We start from the raw sequence: 21,102 nt of genomic DNA, 5'->3' as shown, positions 1-21,102 counted from the left end.
GACCCATCGTAGGAGGGCCTTAATGAATCCCACATCTATGACACGGAACGGAGAAAATGACTTTTGGAGGTGAAAACGATCTGATGATATAGGGTTCGGGGTGGCAGTCATGAAAGAATGAAGCGTAAAGGTATTGCAGCGGATGAGACACAAGATGGGTTGGTGAATTCTCTAATTGACTTCTCTTGAACATATCGGTGACACTGAAATGGATTGGTAGTGTTAACCCCAAAGATGGATGGTACGGTGGACCAATGGTAATATGACTGGTCAATGGAATAACCCAACCCGACTCAATCATGGTGATGGAGTGAAAGTGTCATGTTCAAGAGCGACTCACTACCAATAAAGTTTCTTCAAGTTTTCTTCCCAATTTTTCCCTAGTCATTGCTGACCAGTACCTCTTTATTTTTATCAAGCTTGAGGAGGATAACATATGCTTGTTCTATAATTTGCCCTTCGGGAAAACCCGTCGCTATGTTTTAAGAGAGCCTAGCGACAGTGAAACTCATTCTTGTCTGCGTGGACAAGTTTGTCGCTATTGGTTTTAACGAGTTTAACGAGAAAGACAACTCGGTCCTTTTTCAATTTTAGAGAGTTTGAAAAGGGGCAGAAAGGAAACTCCAGTGATCCTTTTTCGTCATGTAATCCCTTAAGTCCGTAAAAGTATAAAATAATACGAAAGGGATGAATTTTCAATAGCTTTAACGAGCCGAACAAGACAAGCACTCGATCTTTTTGTGTAATAATCCCTCAGGTCCAAAAAGATTAAAACCCAGAGGAGGGATAGCACTCCCGGTAGCTTTAACGAGCTGGAGAAGATATTTCTAGGTAGCAGCTTATTCCAGGTAAGGTTTGGAATTTTCCAATCACGGCAGTGTCACAAGGATGGCTAACAGAATCACTCTTCGGAGTTGTTCCTCAAAAGGGGTAAACAATCAAATGGAGGTGAATGATCGGCTAAAACAGAGTTGAGGTGATGGTAAGAACACGACCAAGGCTCAAAAAGCTGATGATAATGCGTTCACAATGGTTATTTATTGGAGGTTGGTTCATTTTTTAATGAGCCTAAACTCTGGGGGGAACATTTGCTCATTTCTTAGGTTTAATTTTTAATGAGCTTGAACTTCACATAAAAACTACTCGTGCCAGTTGTATAATAAGGATGTCTCATAAATAGGTTCAATTTTTAGGGAGCTTGCACCATTTAAAACTTTGCTTCGCTTCCTCTTGCATGCAAGCTAGGAATGACCAACTACTGTCCTAGGGGCTAGTTAACTACTAATGTCGGGTAGGAAAATTTTTCCTTTATTTCGCCGGTGCCATTTGGCCCCTGCGAAGACGAATGGTTGATTCGACCACTCACCCAACTTAAGCAGTTGAAGTTAGCGAAACTATGGAGTTAGCGTTACGCTCGTCACTTTTCACTTTTGCACAAAAGGTTTTCATGCCCCCAGGTATAGCGAAGTAGAGATTCCCAGGTTACCCCTCAATTTGCAGACAAAATAGTTGTTCTGTCGGGAAAGGCCTACCTTTTCTAGGTTACCCTTCAATTTGTAGATAAAACATTCATTCTATCGGGAAAGGCCTACCTTCTAACATAGGTACCTTATTCCGATCTAATCCCATTTTCCTATATGGACGGGTGTGTCAGACTAGTCATATATCCTCTACAGAAACCTACCCTCTACCTGAAGTTTTTCTGCCGAAGCAAACCAGGGTGCATGCCCCCTGGGTTTCAATCATGGCCACCGAATTACTCGCGTTCTTCAAGTGGATGGACTGGAGATTGATGAGACATTCCTTGCATTAAAAGACCATTTAGGGATGGTATTTGACTATCAGCTATGTGTGAGCCGGGGAACAAAAGCTGGTCTACGAGCTTGACCACTCGGCCTTCATGCGGAAAACATATTACTCAAAAGAGTGAGGAGACAATGGCTCCCATGCTATAAATATAGTCACACCCAAGGAGCGGATTATAATCTAAAGGTCCTTGGACTACCATTACATTCAGATACACGGTTTTCCCTCTCAAGGTTATAGGCAAACTTGGAAGGATCCCTAATGGTTGACTGGTTCCTTTATCAAAGCCTATTAGATTTCACATCTCAGGCAGAAGCGATGGTGAACCAAGCGCTTTCCAAGCAGTTGAGGAAAGGATACTCACAGAAGCCCCTTCATCTATGATGGTACCGACCATGACCATTCCGTAGGTTTGAACAATGATTCAAAATGGTACACTAGAGGTAAATGGGGTCTGCCTAGTAGATTCCAATCGAAGGAAATGACTAGGTTACTCAGAGGTGGGACCAAATAAATGGCTGGGTATCACTTTGGCAAACTTCCTTCCTGCGGTAAAGGAACGGGTAGATTTCCCCCATGTTCATTGGAGCTTGTGTTTACAAAAATAATTTAAACGGTGTCATTCTCATTCTCTTCAGTGATTGTATCATCTGAAGATGGACCTTTCGAAGACAAGGCCGGGTCGACTGCCGCCTCAACTTTTGACTTTTGTCTAGTATGGATTCAGTGGGTTTATCTTCAATGATAGATGCTTCGATCGACCACAAATTTGTGTCAGTCAAATTTTCAACTAGCGATGGACTCGGTAAGAGTTTCTTGTATCCAAGAGGAAGCCATAGCGGTGAAGCGAGACGGTTATCCAAGACTCTTTTAGCTTCGTACAAGAAGGGACAACGGTGGACGACATGATTGCCCTCACACAGTTTGCAAGGAGATTTACATCTTCCTTTCTGTCCAGAGACTTGGTTTTCACTAGTTGATGGTGTGCTTTCAACATGATTGTCAGAGGTTGATGACACCGGATTGTGCAAACGAGGAGACCAGTCCCTTAAGATCCAGGGGATACAAGGACAATCTCGATGATAGTGGTCCCCTTTGCAAATGACACATGGAGATTTAGGTTTGGACGGTGCCGTGTGTGGATTTTTGCTAGATGATGCATGGTTACCCCTTTTTGCCTTTGGCTCCTTCTTCTTCTCCTTCCCCTTCTTCTCCTTCTTAGTTACTTGATTTTTTTCTTTACCAGCTTCATTAAGAGAAGAGGAAGGAGGAGAGGGAGAAACGGACGAAGTAGACGGTTGGGGGGTAACTCTAGTATCATCTAGTTGCTGACTTGATTGTTCAGGAATCACGGTATTCTGAACGACGAAGGTCGAGAAGAGCCATATTGGCAAGCCAATCGTCAATCCTGGAAGTGACAATGTGGCCATATGAGGTGCACCAACATCTCCCCAAGAGGAGAAAGGACGAGGATTTCCTCCAAGGGGAAATCCTTGGTTGGTGGACTCCATTTTCTCAACCTAAGACCAAAGAGGGACGTTATTCCGATTAAAATAAATTTTTAATGAGCCTGAAGTGACAAGTGCTCAGATGGACCTTTTCCTTTAAGGAGTCTGAAAAGGAATGAAAGAGACTACTTTGGAAATCTAGACAGAGGGATTACCAAACAAATCGCAAAACTGCAGAATAATTTTTACAGTACGGCCGTCAATCTTCCCGAATGCTGTGTTCAGTGCATTGCGATCAATAGGGCGACAGACACGGCTTCCTATGGATAAAGGATATAGCCTATTATGGTCTCCCCATATATACTCGACGATACGTGGGAGCACAAGTCTGTACTGGAACTTGTCGTCTCAAAGAGGAGGAATCACCCAACCAACAATGAAAGCGATAATTACCAGGCTTTACGACGTCAGAATACGTCTCTAGCTTAGACTTCTAAATGTTGTGCGTTAGGTTCCAAAGCGTTTTTATGTTCATTGAATTTATTTTACAATTGATCTTTCTTAAGAAATTTTCCTTTCAAGTTCACCGCGTGATGTAGATATATAATTCCTAAAATGCAATCTAAGATGATAAAAAATTGTTTGATCTTCTTCTTGCAATGAAAATCCTAGCTACTAAAGAAAGAGAGATGATATTCTTTTAGCATAGAGTAGAGAGCACACACTAGATGCACTGTCCTAAATCAAAACAACAAGCAGTCTAAATGCAAATGCACATGCATGTATTTGTTTTCCGATTTCTTAATGTGTGAATGACATAAAGAATGCTGAGTACAAATCTGAATCATCTTTTCAAAGTGACAGTACTAACAAATTTCTCTTCAAAAACGAAAGGAAGATAATGACAACACTTTGCGACTTTGAACTGAAAACTGCTTTCGACACTTGAAAAACTACTAATTCAAATCAAATACAAGAGTAATTATATAATCGACCATCAAGAATGATAGGATTATTTTCTTTGACTAAAAATGACACTTGCGACACTTCCAAATCAAAAGACGATAGTTTGATTATGCTACTTTTTGTAAAAGAGAACTATAAATGGCGCACAATACATTAAAAAATTCACAATTCTTTGTACTATGGAGGTGAAATCATGCAAAGGAAGGGAGTTTCCACAGTGGTCTACTGATCACAGATAGCAAAATTCCTGAATAAAGCTGAAGAGAGTGAACAAAGAAACCAAAATCTAGAGGCAGAAGAGGTCTTATCTGATCAGCGCACCTGCAACACAGGGAAAGTGCGACGCAACACACCTACTACACATGGGAGGTGTGATGCATCTAGATTCCCAAGAGGAGAAAGTGCCATGGTCCAAGGATGAGACTTCAACTTGGTTGTTGGTCACAGTTTGTAGCTTAGTTCAGGGATTTAGGTCGAGCTAATGATAATTAGTAAATAGAAATCACAGGGGCTGATCTAATGAGGTTACTAGAGCCACCACCAGGGAAATTAGGATGTTTGCAAATCGATTGTTCAATTTATAAACAAAACCCGGAGATAGATTGAAGCAGCATTGATCTACTTTGCAGTTGCATAGCAAATGCAATTTGAAGGCTAGCTGACTTGACTTCAAGCTCTGTTTGTAAGTTTATAAAACAAACAAATATAGACAAGCAAACAATCTGTTTGCTCCCACTGTGGTCACCATTTTGTTATCGGGAAATCTAGTGTCTATGCAGAGCTGCTAGTCCCACTAATACGGGTAGCTATCTTAGAAACAAACAGATTAAAGTTACCTTCGTTTTCCTTTATGAGAAGTAGATAGGAGAGGATCAAAGAATACCAACCTCGATCTTTCGCTCGGTTCTTTGCTTGTTCCTTCTCCTCACCGACAGGTCTTTGCCGCTTCTCCCTTGACCACTCCGCTTCAAAGAGTACCTATAAAGTCAAAGCAACATAATACCTTCAAAGTGCAGAGATCTACAATCATAAGCAATATAGGACTAGATATATATTGACCACACAAATGCATATACTATTAGACATACAAGAATGTGGAGGAAAACTCGAATAGCTTTATTGATGTAAAGATTAGAAGAGAGGATTACAACCCATTGGTCTGACCCAGCATCATCCCCCTAGCATGAAAGCCCTTCTTCACATCATGAAAAGCTTAGATCACCCAACACTATGATATTCCACTAGGAAACCAATAGCACTTCCTTACAAGATGCAAAATTCCAGCCTCTAGATCTCTGGGATGAGGGATCCATATATAGGTGATTGCAAGGAGGTGAGTTAGCTTCTGGGATTTTGATTAGTGTCTTCTCTCTGATAGTTCTTGATTCCACTTGGAGATTGATGATCTCTTACTCATCCCTGGGCGAATTCAGAGAGGCAAGTGTCACAGGAGAAGTTTCTGGAAGATTCCATGATCATCCACCTTGCAAACTGTCTCTACCATTTGTCCATTCTCACCCATCGCACCCTACAGAAGGGCTTTCTAGTATGCATCACACCTTTTACACTGGGCAGGTGAGATGCATTGCACCCTTAGCACTGAGCAACCTGTATGGTCCAGTTTTGACTATTTCTGAGCAGTTTTCTGTGGAGAACTTCTGGGAGATGATGTAATCAGCTGACCTTGTTCCTTTAGGGCATGAAACAAAACTTTTAGGGACTCAGAAGCCCTTGGTTTATGGACATATATGATTGGGGTTGCAGTGCCCAAAAATGTCTATAACAGCTACAAAAGTAAGAATGTCAGTTTTCATGCCCATCCAAAAGAAAGAACGATGACTGCGAGCATAAGTCTTTTGAAAGCCTGCATGGACTGTAGTAGGAGATGAGTGAAACTCTGCCAAAATGTGCATTTTGAGGGTGGATGTCAGTGATATAACTACTCGATCCTTGTAGTGAAGAATCTAATCCTTCCAAGAGTAGCCAACTGAGGAATTAGGATCTGATCTCAAGTTATTAATGAGTTGGGAGAGAGAGGGGTGTGAAAACCATTCCTTGCAGGCTTCTTCAATCCAATATGGTATGGGAAGAGAGATTGATAGCAGGTTACTTTCCTACTCAAATTGGTATGATAAAGCATCTGCTACTACATTGTCACACCCTTTCTTGTAAATTATCTCATATCATATCCCAACATTTTGGCCAGCCACTTATTTTTCTATGGCAAGGATAGACATTGATCTAAAAAATATTTGAGGCTTTGATGGTCTGTGCAGATTTGGAAACTCTGCCCCAATAAGTATGGTTGCCAGGTATCTACTGCATGTAAAATGGCCATCATCTCTTTCTCATGGGTAGATTGTCCCAGATTTTTCCCACTTAGTTGTTGGCTGGTGAAAGCCAAGGGTCGGCCTTCTAGCATTAAGAAAACACCAATACTAGTACCTGAAGCATCACATTCAATCACAAAAAATTTGGTGAAGAAGGGTAGTGCCAATACTAGATTGGAACACATGGCCTATTTGAGAGCCATAAATTCCTATTGTGTTGCATCAGTCTAGAGGAATGAATTTTTCTTGAGAAGGTTAGTGAGGGGTATAACAATGCAACCATAATTGTGGACAAATTTGTGATAGTCCCTGGTGAGACCAAATAATCCCCTCAAAATATTCAAGGTTTTTGGTTGGGGCCAATCTTGCATTTCCTGTATCTTTTTGGGACCAACCCTAACACCTTCACAACCCAAAAAGTGGCCCAAATACTCGACTTCTTCCATGCCAAAAGAGCACTTGGAAACTTTGACAAATAATTTGTGATTCATGAGTAGTTGCAAGATCAGGTATACATGCTAAAGATGTTTTTCCTAGGTTAGGTTGTAGATGAGAATGTCATCAAAGAAAATGAGGACAAATTTTCGGAGATATGGTTTCAGCAGGTGATTCATGAGGCTTTGAAAAGTGGATAGGGCATTACAGAGACAAAATGGCATGACCAAGAATTCATAATGGCATTCATGAGTTCGGAAAGTAGTCTTGGGAATTTCTACTTCTTTCATGCGTATTTGGTGATATCTAGAGCGAAGATCTAGCTAAGTAAAGAATTGAGCACCATGTAGTTCATCAAGAAGATCATCAACGACCGAGATATGGAATTTTTCTTTGACAGTGAGCTTGTTGAGGGACCAAAATTCTGGACACATGCATCATTCCCCATCTTTCTTGAGAACCATGACCAATGGTAATGAATAAGGATTGATGCTAGGACGAATAACATCGGCTTCAATGAGTTCCTTGATGATTTTTTCAATTTCATTCTTTTGGGTGAATGGATATCGATATGGGCAAACCTTCGATGGTTGTGCCCCTAGGACCAAAGTGATGCTATGATCATGTTCCCCTCTAGAGGGTGGAAGCTCTCTAGGTTTGACAAATACCTGTTGGTGGTGGTTTAAGACCTGTTGCATCTTAGAATGAATATGAGGAGTAGTGGGTTCTATGGTCTGGAAGGCATTAAACTGGGCGATAACTCCATGATGTCCCTTTTTTAACAACTTTTCCATTCGATGCGAGCTGATGATAGAAGGAGCACTTGCCTGGAGTCCACAGAGTGTATGCATGTGGTCATTCTACTTAAAGCTCATATATAACTCCTAGAAATCCATTGTGATTGGGCCTAGTGTGCGAATCCATTCAGCACCCAAGACAATGTCACAACCACCCATGTTAATTGCAAACATGTGGGTCTTTAGGTGGTAGTCTCCCATCTGAAGTTTAATATTTTCACAGCGGCCTTCACATTTCATTGTCCCCCCATCAGCAATAAGGACCTGGATATTACAGACTGCCCGTACAAAAAAATGAACATCTTTAGTGACTCGCTGATGGATAAAGCTATGAGTGCTTCCACTATCAATCAATACTACTACACGGCGATGTTTAATAAAGCCTCTGATTTCAAGAGTTTGGGGCGTAGAAATTCCTGCCAAAGCATGTATCGAGATAACTGCTTCCTCTGGTGAAGTTGTGAGCTCATTGTCCTACTGGGTTTCCTCAACTTTGTCCTTTGGTCCCCCAAGGGGCGGGGCTTCCTCCGATGAGCTGTGATCAGTAACATCATTTTGAAAGAATTTTGGTTCCTTGCATTTATGCCCCAGGGAGTATTTTTCATCACAGTAGTAGCACAATCCTTATTTTCTTCTTTCAACCATTTTTTTTGGGGACAGCTTTTGAACCTTAAGTGTTTGGGTAGGGCCCTGAGCCTGGGTGGGGCGACCCTTGGCTATGAAATTTGGATGAGTAGACTGGACAAGTAAAGCACGTTCCACTTCAACAGCCTTTGTGCAAACATCTATCCATGTAGGTGGGTGGTGCATCCAGACATGTGCTTGGATGGCTTCTTTGAGACCACTTATAAAACATTCCAAGTATAATTCATCTCCTAGACCTTCTGTTCAGATGGCCAACATCTCAAAGGCTACAATGTAGTCTTTTACTATGCCTGTCTATCATAGCTTAGTAAGACGACCCAAAAAATTAGATTCTCTTTCAAAGCGGTCACAAAGGGATTTTGAGAACACCTGCCAAGTTATGTTCCCGAGATAGCATTTCTGATGCCACTGCCACCATTGCCATCTCTCTTGGTCCAAGTAAAGCGCTCCCACATGTAGTTTAGTTGGATCATCATGGATATCATTCAGAATGAAATATTGTTCCATTTGTGTTACCCATACTGCTAAATTAGAGCCATCAAATTTATACATGTCCAACTTGGGTGGCCGAGGGTGGGAATGTTGGTGATTTCCATGGAAATGAATATGATGGCAAGATTCTCCTTCAAGGTGTTCATCAATACGATGTGCCTCTGGATGCAACCCCGACATGCATGCATTGAATTGTGCAATGAATTGTGTAATTTGTTGCATCTCTTCCTGGAAATAATCCAACTTTTCAAGGTGCTCAATCTTCTTGTTGACCATGACTTGAGCTCTGGTTTCTACCATACACAGATCTAGGTCACTTGATGTCACTTTGAAAATTTTTGAGGCTGCCAAAAAATTGAAGCTGACAAGTGAATGGTACCACGACGATCAGCTCATTGTCCTGAATCTTATGGTCTAAGTCTCTTGTAAGCGTCCCAGGAAGTTCTTAGACTTTTTTTTTTTTTAACTTCGAATATAGTTTTACTCCACGTTGATCAATACTGTAGTGGCCAATTTCCAGAAAACTTGATCTTGCCCAATGTCTGGCAAAAATTGGGCCCAGACTATAGCAACCACAAGCCTTCTTGTGCAGAGGGTCAGATCTGCCTGCGAAACCCAAACTACTGAGCATGAGTTGGACTGCGGCAGAAGAACCCCAACTGGTGGATCTTATTGGTGCAGTGGCGACAAAACCCCAACTTCTAGATCTGAATGGTATTGTGGCAGTAGAACCCCAACTAGTGGATCTAATTGCGATGGCGGAAAAATAACCCCAACTACTAAATATGAATCGTACTGCAGCGGTAGAACCCCAACTGGTGGATCTGATCTTGCAAATAAGATAATGGGTGATCTTCAGAGAGTCATGGGAACTATGGTCACAAAGGAGTGTCAGGTGCTACAGATCGCAATATACATAAGGGTCCAACAATAGTACTCAGCCTAATCTTTTAGGGTGCTAACTAAGGAGGATCAACTATACCCTTAACTGTACTACCTGACTACCCTTTCATACACGTGAGTAATCTCCCTGATTGCTATTCTCAGTGTACTGTAGCAACAAGACAGTCGACGACTTATCTAAGGCGAGGTTTTAGGTGAGCCTAGGGGGCTTCTAATATACCTAGAGGGTACGTGGAAGGCAGTCCGTGCACGGTTCTGTCTCATGCGCTACTACTCAAAGGGGTACCCACAGGGTTAAAAGGGAGTCCAACAAGTGTGACCACCTCTTTTATTTCCTACGTGCATGCCTCCCCAAATCTGTAGGTTTATGCACTCAATGGAAAATACCGTGGTTTGAAGATGTCAGAACATGTTTCTAGCCTAAAAAAAATCTGCCAAAAATGGAGGTACCACCGGCCCTAGAAAGTACTCTAATAGCACTTGTTATGCTCTTGATCTGCGAGATATTCCAGAATACCAAATATGTGAAGAAATACAACCCGTAACATAGAATAAAATGAGAAAAGCAACAAGTATTTTATCATTCAGAGATGAAAGCAATGTTCACTTGCCTCTTCGAGGGGGCAACCTCCAGCAAAGTAGAGCTCGATTACAAAATAAGACTCGATGATATTTCCCTTCTAACTACTACTATTTATAGCTAAATGACCTTCAACAACCTAACGACTAATGGTCCTTTGCATAACAAGGGTTAGCTTCTTTATTTATTAATAATGGCCTGTTGCAACTAACTGTGGTCCCTTTCTTAAATGTGGGTCAACCACTTACAATTATTAATACAATTATTAATACTAGATTTATTGACTCCTTAACTAACTATGACTATGAATCGACACTATTCGGTTTATTACATAAATAAAGGGGTTAGGGTTGGACCCTAACAATACCCAAGAGGAATGGGACTTGGTGGATGTGTATAAATTATAAGGCATTGAACACGATGACACTAAAGAATCAATACCATATACACAAGATAAACAATGTGTTAGAGTAATTGTAGCATGCCAAGTACTTCACTAAGTTGGGACTTAAATCAGGGTACCACATGGTATGTGTCAAAGAAGAAGATACCTAGAAGACTACCTTCAAGATAAAGAAAGGTTTGTATAAATGGTTGGTAATTCCATTTGGTTTATGTAATGCACCAAATAAATTTATGAGACTAACTAATTATGAATTATGTTCATATTTAGACATTTTCTATAATATACTTGGATTTTATAATGGTTTATAGCTTTACCTAAGAGGAGCACATCTCACATCACATGTAGTTGTTAGAGACACTAAAAAAGCACTAGTTGTTGGCTAACCTTAATAAATGTGATGTTTCTTAGTATTTATTATTGTATTATGGGTATGTGATTGATGGAGGGTAACCCAAGATAAATCCTGCAAAGATGGAATCCATCATGAAATGGTTAGTTCCTAACAATTCCACAAAAGTTAGGATCTTTCCTAGGGTATCTCAACAACTACAAAAGTTCATAGCATCCTTTTAAATGTTAGTTTCACCAAGCCACACCATAACAACAAGTGGTAATGGTTTGCAATGGGGAAAGAATCAACAAAATACATTCAATAAGAAGAAATGTAAGATTAGTCAAGGACCAATTCTCACATTGCTAAACTTTTAGAAGCCTTTTAAAGTGGAGACAAATATGCCATGGGATAAACCTTGATGCAAGGTGGTAGGCCAATATGTTATCATTTAGAAATGTTTCATGGGGGAGTTTTATACTACTCCATATATTATAAGGAACTCTATACCCTAGAGTAAGTTGTTACGAAGTGGAAGTATTATTTATGGGAATGGATAACATCATCCACATAGTTCACAAGCTACAGTAGCATGTGTAGGCATAGAGAGAGTTTTAACAAGTCAAGCATTACAATTGGATTGGATTTTTACAACAATTTTATCTAGTCATGAACTATAGGAAGGTTAGCACTAATAGGTTGGTATCCATGTTATCAAGGCCACCCACATGGAAGATTACATCTTTGGGAAATCTTATTCATATGGAGTCTTTTACCCTTGATGTAAACAAATAGGAAAATAGAGAAAATGAGGACTTCAAGGAGGTATTTCAATAGTTAAAGCGCTAGCAAGATCAAGTAGAAGAAGGTGACAACAATGTTAAATATCATCTCCAAAAAATGGGTTACTCTTTAAGGTATATAAACTATGTGTTCCTAAGGGTAAAATATTATAGCCTATCAGGAAGGCTCACACCTCCAAGGTTGTAGGTCATTTTGTTGTTGAGAAGATAGTTGCTAACTTACAAAGGTGTGTGTACTAACCCAACATGCAAGAAGATATAGCATATTATATTAGAGGTTGCATACTTTGTTGTACCAACAAGCCGAGTAAGATAAATAAATGTATATTCTATGTGTTATCTTCACTGACATGACCTTGGTAAAGCATTTACGTGGATTTTGTGGGTGGTTTACCAACAACTCATAAGGGACATCACTATTTATTTAAAGTAGTTGATAGGTTCAATAAGATGTGAATTGATATTACCCTTATAAAAATACCATCAAAGGACAAGAAATATTAAACATGTTCTTTGAGCAAGTTTGAGTACACTTTGGGGTACCAAGGAGCACCATCTTGGACAAAGATACCATATTTTTGAGTGCCTTTTAGAATATACTTTGGGAGAAAATGGACACCAAGTAGATTACATCTACAACATTTCATCCATGGATAGATGGGTATACATAAGTAGTCAATAGGAGTTTGGTGTAGCTTTAACTAGTATAATCAGAAGCATCTAAATACTTGGGATGAAAATTTGATTTATTGTGAACACTCTTATAATAGAGCAATCCACACTACTGCTAGTAAGTCTTGTGTGAACTGGGATGAAAATTTGATTTATTGTCAACACTCTTATAATAGAGCAATCCAAACTACTACTAGTAAGTCTTGTGTTGAAACATGTTTCAAGTAATTTTTTCCTTCACACTTGGATGTTGTATATGGATAATAGGGGAGAGTGAGAAAATAAATCACAAGATAAGAATTTAGAATAAATAATTTTGTTGAAAAGGATGGGCAAATTCATTTTCAAGTATAGGAAACATTGAACAATTCATAAGAGTCTAAGGCCAAAAATTATCAAAAAATAACTAAGAATCCATTTAAAGTGGAAGAAAAAATTTGGTTACAATTGAACAATGAAAGAATTCATGTTCATGGTAAGAGGATTAAGGATCTATGGTATATCCCTTTCAAGGTATTGAAGAAGGTGGACGAAAAGTCTTATTGCCTCAACTTTCCCCCATACACGGGCATTTACTTACTACTTCCTGTGGATAATTTGAAGCTCTATGAGCCTTCCACGTTGGATCAGAAGGAGGAGTAGGCCCTACCTACGATAGAGGACATAGCACCAGATGCTAGAGAAAATTTAGTAGAAGATATTTTCTAGAAGTTTGTAACAACAAGAAAAAAATAGCATGACCATTAGCAAATTGGGTTGAAACGACAAGTTCAAGGGAAAGACAAATGATACTCTAGGGAGAAGGTAAAGGAAAATTTTCCTCATATCATACCATAAATATTTTGGGGACTAAACACCTCTCTAAATGGGATGGTATGATATGAATTATATTAACATATAAATTAACATTTATCTTCCTCTGATCTATATTTCCCTAAGGAAGTTGTTATATTAGTTTGCATGCAAAGTGTTTGAAGAAATGTCTAAATGGTTTAATGATTCATTGAATAAAAATTGTTTGATGAATTTCCCCAACGAAAATGTTGTTTTGTGGATGGGGATAGTATTGATGTGTATTATCATTGTTGTGTGATAATACTATTGTAGATAATCTTTGCATATTTGCATGCAAAACATTTGAAGACATGTGTTGAAGGTGTTTTATTACAATTTGCATACAAACTATTTGGTAAGATACTTCAAAGACATAATTCAAAATTTGCATGATTGAGTGGTATATTCTAGTTAGTGTGTTACAAGTGGAATCAAAGCCATGTTTCTTATTTCATTTCATACAAAATGTTTGAAAAAATGTCTACAATAAAAAGACTAGCTAATTGATTATAGGCAAAGTATTTGAAGAATGGTTTACATGTAAAGTGTTTGAAAAAATTTCTGAGGGATGAAAGTCAACTTTTTGCAACTAGGGTACGGATAAATTTAGTAGGGGTATGTGACATAGTGGTGTCAAATCTTATTTCCTAGCTAGTATAATAAAAAGGAAATGTTTGTTACCTCGTAACATTTATAAGTCATTGAGGGAATTAGGTATGTGTCAAAATGGCATTACATTCGATTCTAAATCTAACGAAGAAGAAAATATTTGATACCCTGTATATCCTTAATTAGGATTTAAGGGAGAAAAATGTGTTACAAAGTGGTATGAGAGCATAGTTGAACACTAGACCTAGATGTGCTAAAAAACAAATGAAATTGGAGCTTTGATATTATGTTACAAAGTTGTATCAGATCTAAGGCTCAACACTTAACCTGGATGGGATTGAGTATAGGAATGAATTTATGTTCTAAATTAATATCTATGCATGCAGCTATACTTAAGTGAAATTATTTTTTGTATATATGAATACAATGATGCTACTTGAAGACCGACTTGAGTGAAGCAAGATAAGCATACAAGATGAACATGTAGGATGTTAACTAGATTCCCTAGAGCATCCCAGTAGGATTGCAAAATTTAATGGCCAAATGATGCAACCATAACATAGTAACTATGAGGGGGGATATCTTACTTTTTCTCTTGCTTGTTTTAAGGATTTTATTTAATTTTTTGATAAATTTTCATATTTTGATGAATAATAAGATAGACATTAGTAAAATGCAAAAGGTGAAATGATTCAAAGATGCATATCCATTGAATAGATATTAAAGAATGATATGCTATATGCATGAACATATGTTAGGTGCATACAATAATGAATGTGCATGCATAAAGGCTTAGAGTAGTTTGTTGTCATAACATGATTCATATGAATAATAGAGGTTAACCAAAAATAGGTTTCCAAAATGATTGAGTGGAAAATGAAGGTGTTTCTTGTAGTATTTTGGAATCAATTTTATGGAAGATAATGTATTGATGACATAATGGTACAAGTGATACCTATGCATGTGGATATGCATGTTGTGATGATGTTGTAAGTGTAATTCTCCTTGGGTTGTCTTGTGGAAGGTTGGAGCCCTAAAGGGGGGAGTGTAGGGACAAGTGTTTGTGTCTGGGGTCTGGAGAGTACCTAGAGTTGTGAAGGCAGATGAAACTCCTATAAGCCATAAGGCTCTGAGACATCCTTGTCCAACCTAAGTTGGAGTGCCTAAAAGGATAATGGCATGGCCCGAGGGACTCTTGTGGTCCAAGGAGGAGGGTGTACTACCTTGGGTCGAGTGGGCTGACAGGGGGATGTGAGATTGTTAGTTGGAGGATGTAGAGATTGGTACCTTGAACTTATTTGTGTTCAATATTGGTTATGTATCAGACTTGGATCTCAGTAAGCCAATTTATTTGTAGAGTCATGACCCAACTTGAGAATGACCCATTATTGAGCAAAATAGGAGTAGTAGAGCCTATGGCTATGGGAAAACAAGAGGTTTGCTTCCAACCAATGGTTTTGTCCATATAAGTGTTCTAAAAATTATTGATTATGACTCTTGAATTTTATGCACACTTAAATAATTGTTTGAATGTTTGATTAAGTGCATGATATGAGTATATTCTTACGAGATTTCATGAAGGAATGATCATTTTCTAAAACAATTGTAATGATATAATGTGTGTTGAGACAACTAATATGTACATGAGTGCAAGGTGGAGGGACCCCATAACCGTTACAAGGAATAAATTTGGAGTTGCATTTGAGGGGAAATGTGGATAAAGGATTAGTAAAGGAGGGCTTGACTGGGTCAATATGAACTAGATGGATAATGAAATCATGATGATGAAAATGGATTAAGAATGGATTTCCCTTAATTGAAAATTTTGCTTGGATGATATATTTTATTTATGAAAATAATATGAATGTGAATGGTAAAAAATAGAAATCAGTACCTGCTCTATTTTGAGTAATACAATAAAGTTACCTAATGAATTCCCTATCACATGAAATATTCATATGGCAAGTGTGCAAGAAAGATCTTGTGTTGTTAAGTACCATATGAAATAAAGTAGTGTGCTTGTGTTTATGTGTATGCTTATGAGACTTTTCATGTCAATGATTAAAAACAAGAGAGGCTAAAAATTAAATTTAAAAATAAATGTGTATGAATAGCATGAAATATATGCAAGTGTGGCACATGCATGATAAGATGTATATGCACATTTTTTGGTGCATGATTGAAGGCATTTTTTGAATGTGTAAAATTCATACATAGTGCAAATTCCCTTTTTGAATATTCATCGAAACTTGTGTGTAAGAAGATGGAACAATAGAGTTGTAACTAATATGTGAGTTTGAGATCATCTCAGGGGCTATTGAATGTTGCAACATCAAGTATGTTAAGAATCCAACTAAACTCCTTGAAAACATATTAGTTAAGAATGCATGTGATGGTAGCCAAGTAAGTAGACTCAAGTAGCAAGCAAAAGTAATAGGGTAAAGAAATTGGGTAAGAATTCCTTTCAGCCGAATTTGATATATTTTCTTTTTAAAATCAATACATGTATTGCATGGATGCCCAAGAAGGGGTGTGGTTAAGGGAAAAAAAAATAGCACAAAAATACTTTCAATAATGTGTGCATGCATTGAGCTGTCATGTTGAACAAAGATTAAATAAATGAATAATACACTCATGAGATAAAACATGTTTGGTAATGTATTGAGAGAATGTATGAAAATGTTGGATTTATGAAGAAAATGTAGGGACTAAAATTGTGTTCATGAGTCCATGAGTATTATCCCAATAGTTTCTAAGCTTGAGACCATTGATTCTATCATATAATGTTGAGTTTGTTGGTCAAGAACATGTAATTGAAGTATTGATTTTTCCTAGTTAATGTGAAAATTGCATGGAATTGTTGATATATGAAAGCAAGTTTGTCATTAATACCTAGTGGGTTATGACAAAGACATGAATACTTCAATGTGTAAATATTTCTAGAATATTTGGTATGCATCCATGAGTTACTATAGCATGATTTGGTCATGATACACATATTATGAATCATGATGGTATATATGTTGGGTGTATTGATTGCATGCATGCTTGTATGATAAAATCAATTTTATGATTGGATGTGATGAAAAGAAACAATGTATACTAATTTTGAGGAATTTTTGAGTAGTGTAATGAGTGGCATGAATTTGTCATCCTGCAAAGAAAAGTGGAAAATAATTACTCATGAATTTAGAGATATGTATCTTTCATTTTTAACCCTTTGGTCATTGGAATAAATGTTTGAATGCATTATGGAATGTTGGGAATGATTGTGATGCAAATAAAAAATTCAATGATAGATTAATTTTAATATATTTTTAAATCAATTGAAAGTTATTAAATTATTATGTATAGAATAATTTTGAGATCACTTCAGGCGATGTTATAAATCTTGCAATGAAAATATTTTATGTATGAACACATACCATTGTATGGTTGATTGAACGTATAGATTTCAATTGAAATGGCCTTGGTTATGATAATTAAGGATACGTACTAGAATATGCAAGATTAAAGAATCATGAGAAGAATCTCACATTTATGAAATATGACTCCTACATGAAGAAAGTCTGGAAAAGAAAAGAAAAAGGAAGAATATTTTATTTAAATTAGTATGATTAATCTCGTGGAAACTGTATGCTTGTGATATAAGTGAGATAATGATCTATCCAGGAAGGATAAATGATGGTTGTGAAGCTAGAAATTGTACAGCCAAGGCCATTATGGTGACACTAGAACCCTATGACATGAATTGATCACCATGAGTTATGTTATGATAAATGTGTTGTGTTATTTAGAGAAAGCCAAAGGGATTCCTCGGTTGTAAGACTTCATAAGTCTCGACACTCTTCTTATGAAAGGAAGTCTTTCCAAGGAATGGATATCTTGAAAATAATTAATGAAAACAAATAATAATATCAAGAGATAAGATACATGGTGGAAAAGGCTTTTAGCCTGGTTTTATATTCACAAAGAATGATGATACATTATTCACATAGATGAGGCCTTGTATTATAGAATTGAGGTTCTCATAACAAATTACCAATTTGGCTAATTGGTTGAACCTTCTCCATAACTTTCTCCACAATATCTCCATGAATATATCCACAAATATCTTAGCTAATTTTGTGTGATTTCATCCCTAACTTCTCTCATTATCCTCATCTTTGGTCATACGTAGACTTCTAGAGTAAGTCTAATTTCATGATTAATAATTTCATAATTTCATTATTTTGTGAATACTTGGAGTTAATGATTTTTTATGTGAGTATGAGGTTAACATTTTCCCCCTAAATCATAAGTCCAAATTAAGAACTTGGCACCATCTCCAAGTCATTGTGCTAAAACTGCTGAGTTGAGCCTCAACAAAAAACTGCCTGAAAATTTGCCAAAATTAGATGCTGAAAACTCCAATATGAAGAGAGTGAACCAAGAGAAGTCAATAAACTACAAGTATGATACATCCTTGAAAATTCTTGAAAGCTCAATCAAGTGCCAAACTGCAATGTAAAAGGATATACCTATCCTTTGATAGGTCCAATGACCATTCAAGTTAACAAAAATAGCCACAAATGTACTCTCAATCAACATCCCAATCGCCTGCCCACTGGAAAATTTTGATGCCCACTGGAAAATGTGTTGTTGTCAAAAAATTTAGTCTCACACTCACCATCATCATTTCAATTTCAATCGCCCCTTTTTCAGCTGAAAGGAGAGACCAATTCAATTGATTTTGAACTCCCCCCTTAAAATGTAGGATATTTTCACCATTGTACTCCCCCTTTTAGGTGCATGAGAGTACCATCTTCATTTGGCTGTTGGCTGCAATATTTTTCTTCATGTGAGATTGAATTTTGTGATCAAACATATACAATTGTTTGACTCTTGACATCCACTCCCATGGATCAATCCATGCATAATTAATCTTCAAACTTGTTGGTTTGTTTCATTTGCAACATCTCTCTAATGAGTGATTCTTCATGCGACAATGGTGACAATGAAGGAGATTAAAACAATGATCTTCCATATGACCAATTCTTTGACAATGTTGGCATTTTAAATTTTCTTCAACTTTCTCATTGATTTTTGATGTTGCTTGATCAAGAAATCCTCCACTGGTGAACTTCATTGGTTTTGAATAATCAGGAATATGAAAACTGTTGTCAGCTTTGTCATATCCTAAACCATATCGATTTTTGTTGCACTGAATTTCTTCCCACAATTTGATGATTGGCTTGGAAAAAGAAGGATGGACTTGATCATATACAACTTCTACACTGGAAATTGTATCGTTGAGTGGCTTAGAATAATCTTCACCATTTGAAGTTGTGTTTTTGAATGTATTAGAAACACGTCTCTTCTATTGCATCTCATCATGTTGTAGTTGTGACTCAAGTTAGAGAAACTCAACGGTCCCGTGTGCATAATGTAGATACCTTTTAATATCAGCAAGAATGACTTTGTTTATTTTCACTATGTTTGCAACGATGGATAGTATTAGATTGTTCAGAAACTCTAGCAATTGAATACTTTGCTCCATTTGAACTTGTTTGTTTAAACTCTTGAACTCGATCACTTTCATTTCACGCTCGCTTTATTTTTTCTTCAAAAGGATGAGGGTGTCCAATGCACCCAAGTTTGAATGACTTCTTATGAATTTAAAAAAATTTGAACCCCTATCAATTTGGCTTAATGACTAGATTGGGTGTCAGGTTCCACTGAGAATGCACCCTTGTTGTTAACACTTCATCATTGTGAAATTTTACTTGACTTCAATTTGACTTTTGACTCATTCAATTAAAAAAATATTTCCTTGGACTCCTAACATTAATGACCGTCAAATACATGAATTTGACTCTTTCTTAGTTGACTTATTTTAGATGGATGCTTCAAAGAAAATGTTTCAACTTTGATTTTACAAAACTTTGACTAGACTCCAATATATTTTTGACTCACACCTTATCACTCCAAAATTACAAAAAAATCACTTATTATTCCAAATACAAAAAAATCAACTTTAGCACTCCCAAACTCCTTATCACCCCAATGTTAAATAATTTTTTATTCCACACCATACCATGATACATTCACCTCCCATTTCCATAAAAACATTAAAGAAAAAATCTCAAGAACTTTAAACAAATGGTTAATATAATGTGTTTATTTTTTTTACCATGCTTTCAAATCTTTGAAGGTTCACATGTACCTTTTGTAAAAACTAATCCATCTTTGTTGGCCTCCATGGAGGTTCTCATCAAGACTTCTGCTAACACGAACTTAGAAATCATGCAACACGAAGAGGTGTCACAAATACATCGAAATCCTTTGAGGCTGAGATCACCTTGGTATGGAAATGATTTTGTACATAATGTGGATACTTGGAGCCGTTGTCTCCAGAAATATTCTTCAACAACGATTGCAAAAATGAAATTGGGGAGTGTAGGTTTGTCGAATGCTAGATCTTGCGGGCAGTTCTCATTAGCGCAAATGAACTGCACCATTAGACATGTATGGGCATACTATTTTAGATGCCATTTCTTCTTTCCATTTGAAAGCTATGGCTCTTCAAATCCTTCATTAACACAGAGTTATTCTAAATAGCTGAAATAATTAATGTCAAATAGACAAAGGTGGAATTCATGTTGAAACACATCTATATGTAAAAAAAAAATAACATGGAAAATTTCATGATGAATGTTATCAATACTTGAAGTCAGTTTGAGAATTAATGGGAGATCATTATAACCAGCAAGGCCAGCAGAATCTATGTAGCTTATCCAACAATTTAGAGTTGCATGTCAGATGAAAATATTTGTACTTCATGTCTCCATCATCAATGTGGATGAATCTTCACTATATCACTATTTTTCACATGTTTCTATGTATTTTAGACTTAATTATACTCCAGATCTAACAAAGAAATTCATCTAATCTTGAAACTAAGGTTATCTACCATTCAAAAAAAAATCCTCTGACCTTTGAGTCGATTTTGAGCATATTTTGTGACAATCGTCCAACAAATTGTTGAGGAGTCACGCTAACTGTC

This window comes from Pinus tabuliformis, chromosome 3_1 (genome assembly GCF_031772625.1).
Source record: "Pinus tabuliformis cultivar Carrire ecotype Pingquan chromosome 3_1, CPIR1, whole genome shotgun sequence".
In the NCBI taxonomy this organism is placed as follows: domain Eukaryota; kingdom Viridiplantae; phylum Streptophyta; class Pinopsida; order Pinales; family Pinaceae; genus Pinus; species Pinus tabuliformis.
This window is presented reverse-complemented; position numbering follows the sequence as displayed.